The sequence below is a fragment of the Apis florea genome, unplaced genomic scaffold (genome assembly GCF_048593485.1).
Source record: "Apis florea isolate Af1SG1 unplaced genomic scaffold, ASM4859348v1 contig_3391_pilon, whole genome shotgun sequence".
Classification (NCBI taxonomy): domain Eukaryota; kingdom Metazoa; phylum Arthropoda; class Insecta; order Hymenoptera; family Apidae; genus Apis; species Apis florea.
In genome coordinates, this window is record NW_028256754.1 from 3,486,049 (window position 1) to 3,509,079 (window position 23,031).

The window sequence follows — 23,031 nt, forward strand, 5'->3', positions numbered from 1 at the left end:
GAAGCGACACTTTGATCGAACATCTCGCAATGTCACGCGCATTCGGCACGCGTCCTTTATACGAGGACGTCCGTTGTCATTGGGGGCCAATAGATATTCATGGGAAGTCAGACACGACGCCTGTCCGATATGCAATCGATATCGCGTATCTTATGAGTTTATTCTCTCGCGGAACAGCCGTACGTGATTGCTTATTAATTCTTGTCAAATAATAATTTTTCTAAAAGAAAACACCTCGTTCTTCGTTGAAAAATTTAATCGCAGTTCTAAATATATGGAATTCAACAGCACTGTTGAAAATTTCTTTTGAAAAGTTCTATTACACGACTTTATGGATTTTTATCTCACAAAGTGTCCAATCTCTATAACGAAAGAAAAACAAAAATGTTACAAATAGGATTTTGCAAAAGGGAAGAAATTTACACGAGTACAAGTTTCGATACGCCTGTTAAACGGAATTCAATAACAGGGAATATGCATTTTACATCTCTGACCGTTAATTAATTCACGGCAAATTGTTCCTTGAGAGGAAGAGCGGAGGAAACAATAATTGCTATTCCGATAACAATTATCGGAGGCAAACAGCGGCAGCGATGAAAATGCTCGAATCTTACGGCGAATGGAACTCGTAACCCGTAATCATCGGGATCCAAATCGATTCGCCACTCGAATGGGGGGAGGGGGGATCGAGGCAATTTCAAGTTCTTAAATAAATATAACCGCTCTCTCTCCCCGGGAGAACAACAAAAACCGGACAAGTTTCTTTGCGAATGGTTAACCTCGATTGCTGCAAACTTCGATTTTCATCGGCCAAGAGGTATCCTCTTTTCTCGATTTATAAATCGAGAACGAAACGATTAGCCTCTGTATCAACGAATTGTTGCGCAACTGGTTAATGCAATTAACTTTAAAGTACGATGAATTTTTATTTCGTTCGATTTTCACGAGTTTCTGTTCCTAATCTGTTATTCGTGCAAAGTGTATTATATCACGCGCAACACGGTTTTGTGAGAATAAAATTTCGAGGAAATTTTTAAATTAGGGGATATCACGATGTGAACGCGAGAGGTGTGTTATGGTATCTTTGAAACGTCAAAGGGAATACGGAGTGTCGTTTATAACAGCTTATTTGGAGTGGAAGAATAGATAAAAAAAAAAAAAAAAAAAAGAAAGATTTAAATTTAAGCTCGGAGAGCTGTTGAATTTTTCGTTATATGCGAAATAGGTTATCACGTTCGATGCGGCGTGAAGCGCGAGATTTCCATCGAAATTTTCAAAGTAGGTTGCAAAGTTGCACTGCGATATTTGATATTGAAGTGTGTCGGAGGAGTGTTATCAATTTGTTATTTTCTCAATTTAGTTTCGAATCGAACGATACATTTTTTTTTCTTTCTCTCTCTCTTTTTCGTAGGCAGAATATCATGCAGTTTTTTGGTAAATATAAGGAATATCATGCGATATGCATCAAACGAATCTGAGATTTCGATTCGTTCAATAAGACTCTTATTGCGCTCTGTTTCTCGCTAGAGAACGATAGATCAGTTTGTTTCTAAGTTTTTGAAACGAGTTCTATCGTGCATCTTGCATTTTCTTTTAACATTTCGTAATTTAAAAAAAGTTAATTTTAAACTCTATTTTTCTCTCTATAGTTTGTAATTTAGAGATTAATCCATCTTAAAATTTTATTGAACTTGTTTTTTCAAAGGATAATAATTGTAGAAAAAAGTCATGATATGAAAGAACAGTAAGTTCAGCTGTTTCTCCAAATATCTTAAAAAAATTTTTAAACTTCTACTGTTTATTTTATCAGTATACTTCTATAACGTTTATGCAAGCGTGCACGGAAAAAGATGCAAAGTACAGCGCGTTATGATATCTGAATAATAAATCAAATCTTTACTCCATTCTCTTCTACCCATAAAAATTGATTCCACTTTTACAACTTTTCCAGTAGGTAAACTTAAAAATTGTGATCTATTAAAATTCTTTCTCTCCTCCACCATTTTATCCTTCCCCTCCCAGACATCTTCTCGAGCAAACTTCGCCCGCAAACCACTCTCCAAACCAAGAACAACCGGATGATACGAGATACAACCTAAATTACATCGTTTTAAAGGGGAAAGAAATATTCTTTCCAAGCACGAATTTTTTATCCCGAACAATTTGGCACGAGGAGAGTGCAACGAGCGATAAAACAGCTACCGTATTACCGTTTCAAACGTGTTCAAACGCAACGTGGCCATTTACCATTTATCAAACGACCACGTTCACCGCTGTCCATTAAACCAGGAACGCCCGAAATATGAGGATCTTGGCGAGTCGTCATTCGTCTTGGAATCACCTTGCCCCGACGAATAACAGGCCCAGGGCTGAACCATCCTCGAATCGCGCTATCATAGAGGCAATCGAGGCAATTCGAAGCGGAACGCTTCGAAATTTCCACGAAATGTTCCCCGTAAGAAGATTTCCCATGGATCTAACGATGGCCGGGGTTTTACGCCGTGAGGAAAATGGGGCTTTAAATCGAACGACATCCACTTTTCCGATTCCTGGCCAAGCGTCTAATGGAAGGAAGATCGGGCTAGACTTAGAGATGTGTCTTTACACACGGTCTATCTTTACACCGAATTAAGATGGAAGGAATGGAAGCTTCGATTAGTTGAAGTGAAAAAAATTTGGAAAATTTCCATTTCTTGGAGGAAAAGATTATAAATGTCACAGTTCCTTCCATCCCAATTTCACCTATTCGTGATAATTTCGATAATATCGATTCGAGGGCAGCGCTCGATCGAAGAAACGCTATTCGCTCGTGCGATCCATGGAAAGAGGATCAAGAAGGCAAAGTTTGGGCGCAAGAAGGATCGCTCGCAGGAGGATGGCCGTTCGTGCGGAAATCGCAATCAGTTGAATCACCGGGTCGCATATCTCATAATCAAACTGGTATCGCCAATTTAAGCGATCAAGCATATGATTGGCCGCGCTCCAATCACGATCACCTGTCATACACGATGGGGGAACGAGTAAACAGAGAGAAATGTCCCGAGTTGTTCGTAGTTAATCACAATGGCCTGGCCCGTGTTTCCCAACGCGATTACCCGATAAAGCACGGCCAGAAACAAAAAGAACACATTTGGCGGGACGGTTGATGAACAGGTTTCACGAGACCCGTGATCATCGATCCGCCTGGAATGCGGACCGTTATACATCCGTGTTTGGAGAGCGTAACGATTTTTCGTTTTCGGGGTGGAGAGACGATGATCTGTTGTTTCTCGTTTGAGCGTTGATTGGATATCCGACGAAAATACGAAGAGTTTTTTAGGAACAAGAAGAAATCGATGGATGCAATTGTGCAATCGTCTTCGAATAATTGCGAATTATTGGAAATGTCGAGTATTTTACGAGTGTTAATGGAGTAAAGTATAAGTCTAAGTGATCTTATAATAACGTTCTCTGGGACGTTAAAATTCTTCGTTATCCGAATTGTTTAATGCATGGAGCATTTAATATGTAAAGATAGTTTTTAAGATTTAATAAAGGAAGGATTGAGGGAAGTTCACATTATCTTTTAGAATTTTAAAGAAAGTGGATTAAGTATTTAGTATATTTTTATGATGAAAATTCCTGCTTAAAGGGGAAAGCGGCTTGAAAATTTTTGGCAAATACCTTCTCGTTGCCTTTACGACTTGAGGATAAAGTAAAATGTAGCGAGTGCGAAAAGAAAGCTTTCGTCGAGCAAATATTTCTCGAACGTACGGAATAATAATTTAAAAGATATTCTGTTGGAGTATTAAATTATACTGTTCTTCTTAATTAAAATGTCCTATCTAGTCCTTTGAACGTACACGTGGAAAAACTGTAATTTTTATCACCTTCTTTGAGAAGTTCAAAGAATAAACGGAATCTAATTTTAGATTAAAGAAATAACATGGGACTTGTTAACTTTTCTCAAAAGTTAAACGACCCGCAGAATTTAAAACATTTTAATGCACAAGATATTAAAGCAGGAGAATGATTCCTCGTGAAAAAATATAGAATGACAATTTTTGATACGAGTTTTCACTTTCGCACTAAAAGAAAATTTATCATAAAATGTACTCCCTTTTTAATTCAGAAACCGATTAAACCAATTATCCAATTATTTGATCGAATAATAGAAATGGTGAAGGAAAAATCACAATGTGCGATATAAGTCGTACTATCGTTAAATAAAAATATACGCTCAATGAATTTTATAATCGATTTTCTCGAAAGCCTCATAAATTAATCGTTCCACATTTACTTTTGCACGAGTTATATATTCATTTTGGCAAATCAGCCTTGTCTCTCTCGCTTCGTCCAAAGCGAGTTTAAATTACAACCTAATGATAACGATCGACGTTTCAACAAACCGATCTTTCTTTCGATCTCTCGAGTCGATTTTTCAAAAAAGAGTGTGCCACGTTTAAAAATAAAACGAAATCCTCGAAGAAATAAACGATTCACGAATCTTGAGCACAACGTTTCGCGTGTCTTTTAAACGACCAAGTTCAGTTGCTTTGTTCGATTCAAACACGCGCATTTTTTTTCTTCACGCGCGTAAAAAAAGAAGCTCGGGGGAAAAAAGAATCCAGAAGCTTTTAATCCGTTCGCCCGAGAGACGCAGCAAGAAAATTGTTTTACCCTCCCCCCTCGCCCTTCCCCAAACAGAACGAAGGCTCCTCGTCTACGTACTAATTATCCTCTGCCTGCGCGAAAGGGGAAGGTAACAAGCTCAAAGGTGGAAAGGCAAGCCGCACGGTGGACCCTTTGAGAACGCACTAGAAAATTATTGCCCGGGGAAACGGTGGGAATAAGGGAAAAAGGCTCGAAGCACCGTAACAAGTGCTTGTATTGAACTGCAAGCGGCCGTGACGAAGTGGCGTGAATATTGTTTGCTTCCGGCCAAAGCGTTGGAACGAATCGTTATAAACATTCTTGCCCGAGATATTAACACCGGATTCAGCGTTATTGGCCCCTTTCACAAGACGAGGATTTAATATCGGAAGTGTATTTTTTCTTTGTCGCATGAAAAGAGAAGAGTCTTCGTCTTCCACGTTTCTATATTTAAGAGGTTAACAGCGGACGATCGATTCGAAACGATGAAAAATCGTCGTTTTTATCCAGTTGCTTATATTACACTTGCAAGAGAAAATTACCAAGATTCATTTCTCGATTTAATAAGAATTATCATTCTTATTAATGGTGAGTTTCGCGAGTATTGTTTCGAAAATAAGGGAAGAAAGGATAGATTTCGATTAAATTCTTCTTCGTAGTTTTCGCAGAAACGTAATATTGAAATTTAATAGAGCAGGGTTAAAAATATTTTTGTTAATCGTCGAACGTCATCTTATTTTCTCGGTATTAAACTCGGTTAAGAAAATATTAAATTCTGTTTGCATACTTTGAATAACAAGAATTTAGAATTTATATAATAAGCAGTTGCAACGAGGAAGCAATCGCTTATTAACCTTTAAAACGATTATAGACGCCCAGGGCGAAACTGGTTTATATCCAGTGATCGAGAATAACTGTAGCCAATAACTATAATCGCTCGTTCATTAGAGCAATTCCTCGTGAATTAATTTGCTTTCAATACGCCACTGCTAGTGCAACTATGCTGATGAAACGTTCTACGAATTATTCTCTGATTATTCCCCTTTTGAAAATACTCTTGTTAATCAAGCAAGCGAAATAATTTAACTTAAATAATTTTAAATATTGTTAAAGACATCTAAATTGATAATTAAAAACAAAAATACAACTAAACGCGCATTTATATTATTATATATAAAGTAATCAATCCAGAACAAACGATCAATGTACAATTCGCATGATGACAGAGTAACAGAGTACATTTTTCAATGTTTTTCTCGATGAAAAATCATCGAATCCAGGGATCAACGAACTATGGCAATGCACGAGAACACCTCGAACACCATAAATCCTACATCACAGATCGATTCACTCTATACGATTTCTCTATCCTATAACCAGAGGCTCGCTCCAAGATCACGACGCATCGAACCCTCGCGGAGAGGGTTCGATATCGATCAGCCGTGGATGAATTTCTGGACCGTAAGACCTCGAACACACCACAAATCCTATATCACGAGTCCGGTCAGGTGCTGGCACAGATCGCAGCCTGATGGTACTGGACTCGTGATGGTCCAAGGTTCGATGCTGGTCTTATAATGGTGTTTCTCGATCCTGAGAGGTTTCGGGTTAATCCTATAATATCGAGGGTAGATGAGGCTCGATGTCTCGTTAAACACGGTCATTTGTGGATTTTAATGAAATTCTTGAAAACTGTTATCGTTTCGAAACATGATCCTTCTTTTATAACAAAATTCCCTTTATAATTATACAAATATGATATTTCCTTTATCTTCTATTTCTGTTACGCAAACGAATCTTTAATATTTTTTCAACATCGATTGAGACAGATCTTAATTATTTCTATTATAAAACTTTCTATATAAATTACAACGAATGGAAAAGAATAGGAAATAACTACGATCATCTTCTATTTACCACATTACTTTATTTACAGAAACTATTTACTCGAAACCCTCGCAATCGAAATAACAACCCACCAAGATTCTCGCCTACATCGAATCTTCCCTAGATATTTCAAATTACCGTGTGTGCAAGAACCGCGAGAGGAAGCGTCCACGCAACGACAAGTTTCCCTCGAAGAAAACGATCGAAGAGAAATAAATAATCCGGCCAGACGTCCCCGAGCCAAAATAAATAATTACAAGCAAGAAGTTTCTCGACCTTAAACTCACACTTTACGAGGAAAGTTGGAACGATCCTTACCCGGTGGTACACGTCGAACCGGGTTCCGTTTCCTGGAAGTTTGGTCTATTACGCGTCCAATATCTGCAATTCAATCCCTCCCAACGACACACCGTTCCCTGTTCTCTCTCGGTTTCTGCGCGCGGGTAACTGGAAATCGTTTCTGTCCGCGTTACGACGCCCCATGTCACGGAACCGTCATCTGCCGGGTACCCCCCGTATCGGCTGACTTATGCAAATCCGCACGCGAGTATGCTTTTCCCCGTTCCGTGGGATACGGGTTTGCAAGCTGATCGAGCGCCAGCCCCACGTACCGGGCATAAATTTTCGTTCCGTGCCGTTGGATTTATGAATCCGCACGGGTGAAGGCGAGCCCGGCTCTCGAAATAATGACGTCCGCCCCATCTCGACGTTAATAAGCAACCAATCGATTCGGGGAGAAAGAAAGAGGCGCGGGCGTATCTCTCGGACGATTCGATTTTAATTCACCCTCGGCTTCTATCGTATCGCGTTGAAAAGCGTGCGCTCGAGGAAAGGATAAATTTCCATGATATATTTTACGTTCGAAATTTGTTTTTTTTTTTTTTTTGTAGGAGGAATGAAGGAGAATAAGATTTTAAAAGTGTTTTAATTTTGTAATCAGAAAGTCTATTCTTGTGAAATAGACAATGTTGATGTCCCGGTAAATCTGTAAATTTCTGTGAGTGTGATGATCATTTATCATCCATTTTAAACAAAAAGTTTCATGACTTGAAAAATGAAATATGTCCTATTTATTTTTTACTCGAGATTGGATACTTTCAAGGCTGTTTGAAAGTCAAGTTTCAATTTTTTAATGGAAGAATTCTTGTATTTAACGTTTTTTCTGAAAATCGAATGATTATTCACTTATATCATATGATGACAAATCGAAGATAGTATTCCGTTCTTACTTGTAAAATCGGATCAAAGTGTAAATTATATTTGCACGAATTAATTAGAAAGAAAAAGAAACGCACAATTTTCTCCAACCAGAGAAACAAGAAACAAGCCTCGATCCAAATTTGATAGCTGAATATAAGACTCGACCGATCGTGGGTAAACACCGACAAAAGCGAAATATCACGGCGTAAAAGTCTCAGCGATCCAATCCAACCTGCTGTCCCGAGCACGTCGTAAATCGAGTCATCGAAGTCGACTCGAGAACGAGCGTGTCACTTCACCCTCGCGCCGGTTATTACATCCCTTCGATCGTGCGTGTGTGTCTACAGATCGAAAACGGAAGTGAACACCGATCCATCCATTATTCCTTCCCCCCTCTTCGAATCGAATTCTTACGAGCAAACAAAATATCTCGTTCCTTTACAGATTTTTATTCGGATCTCACTCGAATGCCAATTTCATTTCGCCATTGATCCCACGTTATCTAACATCATTTTACGTAAGTTTTAAATATTGGTATCGCGGTGATGATTTATTACATAAAGTGCATGAAACATATATATGAAAATTTTGAAAAAATAATTTCCATGTACAATTTACGAATCATTTACACGAATTTTCTTGTACAGACGATGCAAAGACTTTTCCTCGCGCGCACGAAGTTTCCAAACTCGAAAAAAATCTTGCCTGTGCGTGTAATCGGACAACTGGTGTGAAATTGATACGCGGATCGATCCGAGAATTTCGGAATTTGGCGCGACAAGCGTGGGGATTGCATCGAAACGGGGAGGACGAGTCGAAAACAGAGTGCGAAAACCATCGGGCTCGTTAAGGACGTGCACGGGCGCTGATAAACGTCGATCACCGCGGCCAGGCGATCGACGCCCATTCGAAAATGGAAACAATGAACACGGATTGTTCGTGCACGCGTGTTGTCGGGCTTTTTCTTTTTTTTGTTAATCCTTCGAGCCCCTCCCCCGCTCGCCAACTCCGTTTTAATTTATGTCGCCCGTGCACGGAACATGCGCCATTAACGAGATATTTACAGCGATATTTCGAAGTTTACACACGGAGACGTGCTTTCTTTTCCATTTATTTATGATCGTGATTATTTTAACGTTTTAGTGAAAGTCAATAATGATATCTTTTTAGAAAGATTCTCTTGCCAATATATTTAAAAAATGAAATACTGTAATTTCTTTTAATAGTTTAGAACGTGCATTTGAATGCCTTATCACTCAACAAAATTTTGATCTTCAATCTAACTCTGGTTCAAAATTATATCATATTAGAAATAATTCATGATCTAATAATACTGTATTCTTTTAATACTTTAGAAGAGTGCGTTTGATTCAATTCACATCAAAACTTTTCACTATATTATTAATTGTCAATTAACCAATGGTTTATATCGTGAACATATTTATCAAAAATTGCCTCTTTCATCTTATCGTTCGAATTTGACTCAATAAAATAATTCATGATTTAATAAAATTAAGCTCACATCAAAATTTTTTACCATATTATTTCAACAAAATTTGATCTTCAATCTAACTCTAGTTCAAAACTATGTGCATATATATTAAGATTAGAAATAATTCACGATCCAATCTTTTCCTAAGTTCGGTTTTCCCTCGTGAACCACGGTTGATTTGCCTCGACCTTAAAAAAAAGTCGGTCGATAAAATTTTCCAGAAGACGGACAAAGGGAGGGGGAAAAGAGGGCAAAGAGCGAAAGAGCGGCAGCAACAACGTGGAAAGCAACTTCACAGGTTTCCACGTGGCTTCTCGCGCGCGTCCAATTTAATCCCCTCACCAGTTTTTGCATGTTTTCGGGATCTTTGGCGGAGAAAGGACTCAGTTCGAGCCCTTCCCTTAACTTTCGACCGTATAAACCGTGTTAATTTGATCCACAACGCGGTGGGAACTTAACTTGCTCGTCCAATATATCGGACAAACATTCATCAAACGTTCTCCCCTATCAACTCTCGAAACTTTTGGATTAAGAAGATTTTGATCTGAACTTTTGTTGCATTTTGGTTGAATTTTTCTTATTCTAAGAATATTGAAAAATTAGATATATATTTCTTCTACTGCACATGATAAACCTTTTCTTATTCTTGATATTATTGATCGCGAACACCTATCACTGAATGAAAATTGAAGTTCTCGAAATGGTTGCAACGTGGATTTTGGTTCGTGTTCGATACAGTGGTTGGAAATGAACACGTGGATTTTATGTTGTACGACTCGAGTTTCATTGTATTTTTCATTTGCATCGATCGTACTCGTACTGAAATATCAAAGCGGTCAAACGAAATTGTTAAATAGAAAGAATACGGAAGAAAATGATATTTTTCTCCAATATACAAACGGAATAATTTTCCTTTTGTTTAAAGCGATTCTTTCGCCCAATAAGAAATTATGTAAGGGACAGCACATGAATAATTGTACGTCAAAATTGAAAATTCGCAGATCTGATATTTCTCTCATCACTTCCCCTATTTTCCATTTCATCGTTCACAATTCGTTTGTTATTTTTATTCACCGACTCTACTCCTCAATCTTTCATTACAAAAAGCGCAGTAAAGCGAATCGAACGAAGACGACATCGCTCGAAAAAGAGGGGGGAAAAGCTGTATCCGAGCGTGTTCGATCAATTTTCACGAAACACAGAAAGGTATTCGAATGGAGCACAGCCAGGCAAGTGAAAGAAGGGTTGGAAGAAATCCCTTGGTCATGACGATTCTGGCTTCAAATCCGCCGGTTGAAAAATCGAGCGTGAAATAGCGGGTCCCGAACTCCCTGTTGCGGTGGAAAAATATTTAAACGCGCGATACGTGATATAATTCCCAGCTATTCCCAAAACGCGTCTTTTGATGGCGGAGTATTGTTATCCGCTCGCATTACGCAGCTGAAACATCACCGAAGGGAATTGGCACGGATGGAACTGCAAAGAGAATAGAGTTTTCCTCCCCTTCGTTTCTCCTTCTCCTCAAAGTATCTGACGTCAATGCAGCTTAGGCCACGCAAGAAATTCCGTTCGATTCTTCGCAATCTATTCGCAAAACGCACCCTCTTCACTCCGTGATCGTCTGACCTCTTTCTTCTACACTCCTTTTTTCTTTATTCCTCAGACAGGAGCAATAATTTTCTCATTCGTATTTATTTGTAATAATAATGGAAGATACTTGATGATGACTCTATCTCTTTTCTCTGTGGAGTAAGATAGGAGGCTGAATATTTTGGTAAATAATTTCGATGGGAATTAATTTAATTGGACGAATATCGTATCCTTTGAAGGGAAGAATAATGAAAATTCAAATAATTTTCGAGCACTGTCGAACGAATGAAAGTTTGATAACAGGTTTAATTCGGGATGATATTTCACCTTGAAAATTAAAAAAAAAATTCTTTCTCCTCCGGAACATTTCATATTCTGGAAATTTTTTTCCACGTGGACGACCAGAGTGTCTCCGTCTCTCCACTGATTCTAGTTAGTACACGTGTACCTGGGAGATCTCCAATTTCGTTCTCCCCCCCCCCCCCCCCGAGAACAAGTCCTCACGTGCAAAAACTCTATTCAGTCTTTCTAACTTGCTTTTACATGAGGAATCACCCTTCCTCTCCTCTCCTTCTTTTCAATTGCCCTCATTTCTCTCTCTCTCTCTCTCTCTCTCTCTCTCTCTCTCTCTTTCTCTCTCTCTTTCCCTCTTTTTGCGGGATTTTAAATTCGTAACAATGTTCGTCAAGGTAGGACGGTGGAGGATTCGTCTTCCGTATTCCGCGGCTGATATGGATAATTTAATGGCAGCCTGTCGTACGAAATATTTAATCCTCCTAGGCTGCCCGATTCCGCGATGCATCCACCAACGTTGGTTTCCCGAATGATTCATGGCACGCTGCTCGACCCGTTATCTTCGAGCCGTTTCGGATGGAAAACGAGAAAATGCGAATGCGACGTACTCGATGTATTTTTAATTCTGTTGCGGAGGGAGGGAACACATTTGTTTGTTCTTCTGACGAGAGATGAACCGTGCGATTGCAATTTTGTCCATTTTTCGAAAGAGCTCTGTGATATCTCTGAATCGATAGAGGAGGAGACATTAGTTCCTTTGACGAAGGAAAAATATTCATAATGAATAATACGTGAATATTTAACATACAGGTGAAAGCATATAGGATCCTCTCACGAATTACGAGATATCTGAAGGTTTAGAGGGGATGTTGTTATTTCTCGATCGAAATATCGATGATTTTAAAAAATTAATTTGCATTTAATGTGCAGATTGATTGAAAAATAATGAATTAGGGGATGGGTTATCGATATTGGCCAAAAATATTCATTTTATGGATGAAAAGGGGCCGTCAAAACTTCACCGACACCTTTTAGTAAAACCCATCCAGTTTGGAACTACTTAGTCACGGGTGTCACTTATCGACGAAGCGACTTTGTAAGATGACGGGGCAGGTTGCGTTGCTGCTCGACGCCTATATATCAATTTATGGTTTTTGAGACGGTGGAAAGTTCGTTAGAAGCCTTGGGTAAAAGCTTGTGTTCCGCACACAAATGTGCTCTTGAAACCGATGTGCAACTCGCATAATGTCGGAATAATTCAATGTGGCCGTGGTAGTCTCTCCCTAAGTAAAACTAGTAAGAAGTTTCTTTCAGAATCTCGATGCTTTTAAAATTCTAATATTTATTCAGTTTTCGACGATATCGCGAAAGTTTGGAAACGCGAACTTCCAGCTTTTTATTTCCATTCCGCCCTCCTCTCGAAATTGAAATTTCGATGCTCATTTATTTGACTCGGAATGTTCGGCCAGGCGAAATACATTCCTGGTTCATAAATTTCTACCGAAAAGCTGCTTCGTGAAAGCTTATCGATCCTTTCGCGCATTTAAGAGACTTCGTTATATTATTTTTCAAGGATTTCAGTTTTAACTTTTCAATTTCCGTGCCCGTACGTGCTTTCCTCGAACTCGTCGAAACACAAGGTTACTTCAGGTTCTTGCGAAAGTTCCCTTTCAAAGTTGACGTCGTCTCGTTTGAAGAAAAATAATAAATCATACTCCAAATCTAAATAAAATACTGGATATTCGAATAATATTTTTTCACAATTTCTAGTCAAATTGTAGTGAAATTTTCAACCCACTTAGAATAAAACATTCGAACAAATTAGATCCCCAAACTTTAAAATGAAACAAATAATTGCAATTAAAATAAATGAAATCTTGGATGAGAAATAATTATACCAATTTTGGAAACGATTTCTCGCATGTAAAATTACAAGACCCTGTATTATTCAAAGAAAATTTTATAAAATACAATTCTTTCTCATTTTCCAAAGCGAAACAACTTGTTTCGTTCGACGAGATAATGCTAACAACGGCATTACGAGCTCTCGTTCGCGCGACAAGGAGGGCGAATTACTCGAAGAAAGAGAGAGAGAGAGAGAGAGAGAGAGAGAATCGTGACCGATCCTTTAATCGGCAAAACGTTTTGCAGGGACATCAATTTCCTCGTAGCTCGCCGCTCGTACAAAAGGGGTTAAGTATCTGAAAGAAAACGAGTGTGGGAAAGGGGGAGGGATGGCGTAGTTGATTTGCGATGCAGACGGAGTTATAGCGAAGAAGCGCAATCGAGAAGAGCGCGTCGTTCCTCCATTCAACCCTATTCTTTGTATTTGTTGTTGTACGGGAAATAAATGGACGTCGGGGAAATATTTTTCGTTCGAAGGCTTCCATAGAATCCTGCGAGAGTTTCAGAATCCGAACGACTGTCATTCTCTTCGCGTTTCAACGGGGACAAAAGTTATTAAGTCAGAGTTAATGAATTTTGAAATAAAAACGCTCGATTTTATCGTTTTTCACGGAAGAGGAATTTTTTTGTACGACGATAATAGTTTGTCGTAGCATATAGTTTATAGGGAAGAATAACGAATAACGTTTATTCAATATTTAATTGTGTAAACTGATGATTGATATAATAATTTTTTAGTTAAATAATAGTATCGCGCACGAAGCATTTAGAACTTAGATTTTAATTAGAATATTTTATTTCACATTTCTATTTGATATTCATGCGATCGGCATTTCCTACAAAAATAGAAGATGAAGAGTGGAATAACAGGGTTTGTAATTGCGCGGGATATCATCTATCCGCAAAATAACATTTTTTATGCAGACTTCCAATCTATTTTTCACGCAGGAAAGAATAACACAGTGGAAACGGAATTTTCAGCGATAAATTTTTCATCGAAACTATAAAACGAGTTTAAAAAAATAAAAAAAGAAAAAAAAAGAGATATAAACGCAAGATGCCATTCAAGCAGAATATTCTGAAAAATTGTCACAAGTTGCGGACGCTTACAATTCTATTTCCTGCCTATTTCTTTCGCTGCGCACTGAAATGATAAAAGCGTATACACGGATAGAGCGAAATGGATGGGGAAGAGAAAGGAAGAGCGTGAAGAAGAGATACAATGCGCGAGGAACGCACAATAAAAGAGATATAGAGTAAGAATTTGAGAAACGTTCAGAAAAGTTTGAATAGGGGGGAAAAAAAAGAAAAAGAAAAGAAAAAGGAACGAAATGAAAAACAGCAAAGAAATGGACTTTAAACAAAACGAGTAAAAATATTTTCGTTACAAACGAGCCTCTTAAATATCCTCCTTAAACAATTTTTAACTACTATTTTCAAACAGAAACTTCTCTTGTAAAATCTGGTTAACAAAATTAAATAATATATATATCTTCTATATTCTTGTTAGAGCAAAAGCATCTGACACGTTTTAATCGAACGAATGCGTCTTTCAAAACTCGTTGAAGAACCGAAAAGAATCGCGTGCATTTGCATTAACATAAACGGAAAACGAAACAGTGCCTCGTCCGCTATACACGTGGCTTCGCTCGTAGTTACAAATTCGCGGATGGATGCGCCATAAGTAGAAGCTGACGAGACAAAGATTCGACAAAGCGGAGCTGGTATTATGCGGCGACGCCGCAACTCAGGTGTCCTAATGGAAACAATGGGGGGGACCGCGCGCAGTTTGCACGCAGCTAGAAAGCGGCGGCATAAATATTTCAACCTGTCTCCGTGTGCACAGATTCAACAGTATGGCGCCTTGCGAACAGTTTCGGCGCAACCTTCCTTCCAATATTCGTCTCCTCCCAAAACACGCACCCGAGCGGTCGCGAATAAATCACAAAAAGCTGTTCCACGATCTGCACCGGTGCCACTGATGCGACACCGAACGGTTTTTCACCTTCCTTCCAGACACGGATACGTCTGTTTTTCGATATATAGAGTTATCCAAATGAATATCTCGAAAGAATAAGTTGTTTGGATTTGTTTGGATTCTTCTGATTGAAATTGAAATTTTCGTCTTCTCGTTTGTGTTAAATAATATAGAAAAAATGTACTTTTTGAACATTTCGAGAAAGCTTGTTAAATTGATAAAAATCTATCTAAATATAGTTCTTCTAAGTATTTTTATTTACGTTCGTAAAATTGAATCTATACATTCATAAAAATTGCCGATTTGAAGAAATGTATCATCAGAAGGGAAGGAAATTTCTCCAACGAAGTTTTATTAGACGTTGGTACGGGTACAAAGTGAAGCGGGTCGAGTTTTCATTCAATAACGGAGTGAAAGATAGTGGTAGTTTTATTAATGCTAAATGTGTATCCCTGCACCCGTATTTGCCACGTATTTACGAATTCTTTGTATTCTCCCGTGTAGTTTAAAACCGGGTATAATGAGAAAGTTCCGTTGGTACTTCCTTTTCGAGAAAACTTTTCTCGTTTCAACAGGATAACTTTGTATCGCGGGATGGCACTTGAATATTATATCAGAAATATTTTTACTTTATATATCGAAAATATAGCCCGGATACGAAGTTGGGATCGTAAGTGAATCATGGCCTTATATTTCATGTATTTATAGGTATATAAAAATTATCATATACGATGCAGAATGTCGTAAAAACTGCATCTAGTTCAAGGAAATGAAACATGAAAACCGACAATCATTCGTTTGAAAATATGATCCTCTTCAACGATATATTTATCGGTTTCAACGCATTTAAATGTTTTGACGTGATAAATAAATGAATCGAAATTAACATCTAATACAAAAATCGTATTGTCAAATAGAAAATATTGTATTCGAATATTCTATTATTTTCAATTTTGTTGTTAACAAAAATCTTTCGATATCGAAGATCGCGTATTTTATTATTTAATAAATACGTAATAAATATTAAATAAATAAAAAATTTTAATAAATTCAACGATAAACCTATACTCTGGATAAAGCTCTAAATAATACATTAAAATCCATTATTACATAAATTATCTAAAATTTTTGAAAGTAAACAGAATTAAAATATTCGTATTAATATTTTTAAACTTTAATGCTATTCAGCGTACTAAAATCCTAGTGTTTTTGGATTTTACTAAAATACACGTACTACAAAAAACATGTGTACGTATAATTTTAAAAAATTTTAAAATTCATACGAAAATTTAAATTTCAAAATATCGATGCCATCTATCTCGCTAAAATCCAATAACGAGAATCTGGAATTCTCTAATCCTACTAAAAGATACATACACATATATATAGATTATAAAAATTTCAAAATTTAAAACATTAATACCTCGTCCTTTGTCCCACCGAAATCTAAGAGAATCTTCCAATTTTAAATTTTAAAAAACATATATAAATAACAAAAGATTCACTCCCCTTAATTACAAATCGTAAACAACTCGAATCTTTTTACGCAACATCGCGCATATTCGCTCGAATAAACGATATAAAAAGCGCATCATTATCGCGTTCCACGGCGCTTTCCATCCAAGTCTCCTCTCGTTGGAGCCCCTTGCAAGAAGCGATTCATTTGCTCGCGAACGTAAGAAACGCGGCCGCTTTTCTTCTTTTAAAAACCGTGACGACACCGATACGCCATTTCCACGAGGATAAAACTGGAACTGTGTCACCGGAGGTGTGAACCGATGAAAATAAATTCGTTTAAAGAAAATTCCAGCCTCGCCCGGCGAGCGGAAAGCTCCAGTTTCCAAGCGCGAAATTAGTGGCACAGCCGGCGTCGAGAATTCCCGAACCCAGGTCAGCAGCTGATCTGCCGTTGCGTGCATTAATTTCGCGAAAGCCACACGTCTTTATGAAGCTTCTCCAGGACATTTCATCCGTGCTCTCGACTCGCAACACGCGCTCACCCGCGAAAATTGACCGTGTCATCCGTATTAACGCCACCCACCCGAATTCCCCGCCCTACTTTCCACCCGAGAAAGAACGACTTTAATCAGCCGCTCGCTCTTCCGTGGGATCGACCCGTGCAATCGGTCGAACTTCATATTCATTACTGTCCATTGTTCCCTACCGGTTGGCCCGATAAAAATTTATCTCCCTATGACCACGATCGATCACCTCGTTCTCTCTCTTTCTCGTTTCGTCCATCGATATATATATATATAGGCCGAGGTAAGTTATTGGATAAGGTAAATTATAAGGGTTCGAGACATCGGAAATTGGAAAATTAGCACGCGTCCACCGCCTTGTCTCGAACGTGTCCAATTTAGAAAGAGGAGATCGGGCGTGTGATCTTGTCTCGGCCACGACTGATGGGCGACAGGTTCGAATGCGATGGATTTCAGAAATCTTGATGATGCCGAGTTTCGAAAGGAGGAGATTGTAATTTCGTTCTATTCGTTCGATCGCGATTTAAGGGGCGACCGTGATTGTAATTGGCGACGAGCTGCACGGGTTGGTAAATGGTGGCCGGTGATACGTACGTGTGTAGGTACGTGTTTGTGCAGGTGAGTGTGTGCAGCTTGGACGAGGAAACTCGAGGGGATGTATCACTTTAACGAGACTCCGGATAGCTTTATCTTCCGCTGTGACTTTTAATTCTGTGTTTCCAGCTAACTTTTCTGTAAGAAAGTTTGCACTCGAACCGTTACGTTCCCGCGCTGTGTTTTTCACCGAGGTGAAACGAGATTGCACGGGGAATAATATTTGAAAAAAATGAAGAGAGATAAAAATTTTTTAAACGGACTTCTTCGGTGAATAACTGCTTTGTTTTTTAACTGTCCATTTAATCGCGGTATTTTTTTAAATTTCTACCTGATTTTCAGGTAATTGAGATTATTAAAATTCTTGAAGGATATATTCTTTCTACGATCGAGAGAATACGTTGTTCTAAAGATAGAATACTGCGTTGGATTAAACAGCAATAATATTTCGTAAACGTGCGCGTATTATCTATGAAAGAATATATTTTCACGAATCAGAAGTTTGAGACAGTTGATCTAAAATGTTAGCAAGTAATTACTGATACAGACTAAATTTTCATTCGTCTGTTCCTTTCCAAATTTGATAAATTACCGGGCAAATACTAGCTCTTTGTCTCGTAAAAGCGAGACCCGGTTGTAGAAGCGATTTAATTAAAATGTCATTTAGCCCGACGTACTTTGTGATCGTTTCGCTTGTTTCGAATATTTCAACTGGCGGTATATAATCAGTAAGACAAAGAATGGAAAAGAAATAAGACAGTTTTTGCAATGAAATCGGTATGCTATGCGTAAAATGTTGCAGAGAACGCGCAATATTATCTATTACACGATATTCACTACTATTTATAACGAATTCTATTTTAATTTTCCATTGATAATTTTATTTACAACGCGGTAATTTATTCACAAATAAAACTAACTAATTATAAAATTTTAATATCAATTTATTCTAATAGAACGATTTGGAAATAATTGATTGAATTTAAAATGAATCTGTTCATTTGAAGTATTTATGGAATCAAAAATTTTATCATAATTAGGAATATATTTGAAAATGAAACTCTAGAAAGTTATCATTAGTTCAATGCTAGATAATATATTGAGAATACAAATAACTATAAAGAGATAACAAAGAAGTTATTTCTAATTATTTTACTTCGAATCGTTATTGTTTCGTAATTAATATAGCTTATTATTATGAAATATAATTTTACGAAATATAGTTTCATATTTAGAGAATTTCAATGGAATCCCATTTACACGAAGATAAACTAAAGCATGCAATTGAGCTTCAACTGAAGCTTCTAACATTTCTAATACAATTTTACATGATATGTAATTTTATATGATTTTCTCTTTGAGATCTGGTATTACATAATTAAACGAAATTCGTGTAATATCCAACTAATCGTCATTTATCCACTTACTTATACCATTTATACTCCGTTTAAATGTATGACCAAGTACTATATAAATTCTCTTTGAAAGCATTTAGTTCCTAAAAATATAGATAATCTTAAAAGATAATATAATAGATAATATTTTATTTAATATTTGATATTGTTCCTAAGATCAAATATCTATCAAATATATTCTGATTAATAACGAAGCTATATACATTTTAATATAACATAAAACTATTTTCATTCATATTCTAATACATCAAATAAACTTCAAGGAACATCAAAGCATTTCTAATTGAGTAACTCGAAATCGACCAAAGCAACATCAAAGGTCACAAATGACCATGCAACCATAATATTCTAATCGCATGAATGTTTAGCGAATAGCAATGACTCATCTATGCAAGAACGCAAAAGGCTAATTACCGTTCGAAATAATGTAAATTAGATCGACCTAGCTTCGATTTGTTCGCGTGATTGATCGATCCGTCTTTACATCCGTGACAAATTAATCAATCAATCTTTGTCGATAAGTTAGACGAAATTCCGAAAGAGTTTTCTCCATGAATTTCTCTGACCGTACCACGTAAACGTCGCTTAACTTTAGAGAAAGAAACAAAATGGTGAATCAATCGGTCGTGACGAGCGTCTCGTGGGAATACACGGAACCGGGGACATTTTGTGACAAATTGACTCGCGATGAGCGACAAAGGAACAACCATGGCTGGATATAGTTTGACTGACGCGAAGAGATCAACCATTTCGAATTTCGATGTCGATTCGATAGAAACGTACGACATTTCGTTTCCCGAGATCTTTCGTTATCGCTACGACTTCCATTTTGTAAAAAAATTGTGCTACATTATTGTATTTGACGAGCGATTCGTCAAAGTAATAAACATATCACATACGACGTTACAAGAATAGAAAAATATGTGGCACTCACCTCTTTTTTCTCGATAATAATGCTATTCTTCGAAGAATGGAGTAGTTCTTCAGGTTTCTTGATTGTTGGAAAGTGGAAAAATATGAAAAACGTGAGATGAAAACGAATTAAAAGAACTAATAATGTCAGAACGTTTCACACTCGAGAATCCAAATCTCGGAATGAATCGGAAAACTTCGGGTAGGATCGGGCTTCGACGACTTCGGAATGATTCGGCAATAATCGGACACGATCGGATAAAGACTGTAGACAGAGCTATGAGTTTCGAGCTCTCGAGTATTAATTCGATTACTATCGAACTCTCGAGTAAATTAGTGTGTACGTTCCATCGATTTTCTGAAGAATTGTGAATTGTGTATATTTTTAGAATTGTTAAAAATAATTAAGAGTTTTCGTGCATCTTGAAAAATTAATCAATATGGTGGAAGAATTTTGTGAAAAATCTTTATGGGAAATATATAAGGTATCAATATTTTTCTTCATATTATACTTTTTATGTCATTGAAGTATGCTTATGTAAAATTAGGTTAGAAAATATATTAAATCATAGACGATTGAAAAACAAATTAATAATTTATTATAATTTCGAAACTTTTGTATTTCGTTTTAAAATATTCAAATAAAGAGCTCTCTCATATAGTATTCTGTGAAATACATAAAAATTTTTCACCATAATGACATTAACCTCCATCAGATTAGGCTGTGCTTAATCGTCTATGTACTTAATTATACGCAGCAAACTTTTTTCACTCTTTCTTTTCAATTTCCTCTGTGGTTCATTTATTCTTTGAATATACGTTCATAAATTTAAACGCTTATTGTTCTCATTCTCATTAAAGTACTTACTATTAATATTTAATCTTTAGTAAGGTTATAATATCTAATCTTTATTTTTTCCTTCTTTTTTGATGAATAATTATACAGTATCAATTAAAAATTGCAATTTCTATATCGCACAATTCAAAAATATACACAAAAATTTAATTTAGCATTCTACAATGTTATAAAATTTTTTCATAAAAAATTGATTAACTTTTATTTGTTAAAATTAACACTATGACGACTAATAATGAGATTTAACATTATTAACCAATATATATACCGATATATTTATATTAATTTTGGCATTTAATGTAATTAAATGTTCATGTTTCACAGAAAACCACAAATCATCACGTGTTATCCATATCAATACATGGAATCAAGACAAAGCCATGGTAAAACAAGATATTTATACATCACAGTTTGCAATAAATGAAGGGAAACATCGACACGTCTGGGGACACCGATTTCTACCAAGCGCAGCCTCGAGAGCAGTTGAACTTGACAGGAAAGTATGAAATTGGATCAGTCGCAAACATCTACGCCACGACAGGATATTAACTGGGATGCAGGCGGGAAACGAGTCCGGGAAAGGTTTTTCTTGCCGCGACAAAGCCGATATACACGAACGAGAAAGATTCTAAATGAGTTGCCAACCTTTTATCGCTCGAATTTCTTTTTGCACGTTCCTTTTTTTTTTTTTCTTTTCCATTTACCTCCCGCTTCTTTCTCTCTTTTTCCTGTATACGACACGCTCTATATTTTTTCGTGTCATCCAAGAATACCGAATTTCAATTCCCGTCGCGCGACATTCAACTCTTTAACGCGTTGTCAATTTCCGTGGAAAGATTCGAAACGCTTTACACTCTCCAGTATATATTTATATATAGTTTTTCCTTTTTTAATCTCGTATAAAATTTCTGTATTTTTAGCAATTAATTCCACGATCCAACGAATTTTCGTCAAATATTTGCTTTCACTTGCAAACCATCGAATTCATAATATCGTTACCTATCGAGTTTTCCCGTATTTTCCTCTGATTTTTACACACGTCCGTTTCTATTTTTTCCCCAAATTTTAACGAAATATTATTATGATTTGCAATTTCAATCCAGTGTTTAAAAATTCTTTTGCACGTCGTAGAAATTCTGGAAATCTCCTCAGAGAACCGTGTCATTAACAATTCTACGAACGTGCAATATCGTTGAATTGATATTTGAGAATCTTTTCGAATTCTCAAACAAATTGCGAATAGAGTTAATGTTTACCTGCAAAATTGATCATTTTTTTTTCTGTATTTCTTTCTATATTGTCGCGAGTATGGAAAATATTTGCACGATAATATTAGCAACGATGTCACGAACGGATAACATAGATGGTGATATATAATGTTAACGTTGTTCGTGATACATAGGATACAATAGGATTAGAAATATCGATTTTACGGATAATACAACAAAGGGTTGAAACGTACAAAATAATCCACTTGAAACACTCTCTATTGGATTTAAGCTTTCAAAAATATGTCGAAAATGAATAATCCGTTTCAAAAATCGAATAGAAAATTATTCTTGGAATTTTTCTAAAATTAGAAATTAAATCTCTTTAATTCCTTGATTGTTAATTTTTATAATAATATTTATCGCGTATGTGTACTACACTACAGTCTAGAGTTATTTAATTTATTTAGTCCATCAAAATTTTTTAAATTTCATAATATTCAAAATTTAAGAAAAGAAATAAATGTTTAAGATCATTATCAACCTGATAATTATTCATTTTAAAAGTCTTCCTTGAAATCTGTATCATCTGTGACAAAAGAGATCCATCCACATATATCGAAAATAATCTATCCTTAATTTACCTCAAAGTTCAAAAACTTCCTACCCATCTCCATGATCAATTTAAAACACAATGAACCAATCTACAATCATTCAAGACGAACATTGACAAGGAAAAATAATAAAGTGACTCAATTGAAATCATCCAACAAGCTTCAACTGTTGCTTTACCATTATCAATTGATAAGATGACCGAATGACATATATTCGGACAATCATCATCGGCCATAATAAATTTTCAGTAATTGTGCTAATGCGAGATCCATGTAAATGCTCGTTCATCTTCCACAAAGGAACGAGATACCAGGTCAATCGTTGGGATCCAATGTCTCGGGAGGATACTGGTGGAGACGATCTTGCAGTGACATATCGGGCCACTGCAGTGTGGTGCAGTGAACGCATAGATCAGCGTTGGAGGGCAATTCCGGAAGATTCTGGTTGCAAGGGATTGAAGACGCACCAATC

At 36.7% G+C, this 23,031-nt stretch overlaps 1 protein-coding gene and 2 long non-coding RNA genes across 5 annotated transcripts in view; 1 reads left to right on the plus strand and 2 right to left on the minus strand.

The window, feature by feature from the left end:
* The window catches only part of LOC147656977 (uncharacterized), an 80,515-nt gene extending 60,449 nt beyond the window's left edge, over positions 1–20,066 (minus strand). The window contains exon 1 of the long non-coding RNA XR_015293412.1: positions 19,904–20,066. This is a non-coding gene — a long non-coding RNA (uncharacterized LOC147656977). The remainder of the gene's footprint in view (positions 1–19,903) is intronic.
* Positions 1–23,031, minus strand: part of nrm (neuromusculin) — a 378,011-nt gene that overhangs the window by 249,386 nt on the left and 105,594 nt on the right. The gene's annotated exons all lie outside the window — the stretch shown is intronic.
* LOC116414319 (uncharacterized) lies at positions 20,077–22,488 on the plus strand. Its single transcript, XR_004224803.2, has 2 exons — positions 20,077–20,366; positions 21,062–22,488. It is a non-coding gene; the product is annotated as an uncharacterized LOC116414319 (long non-coding RNA).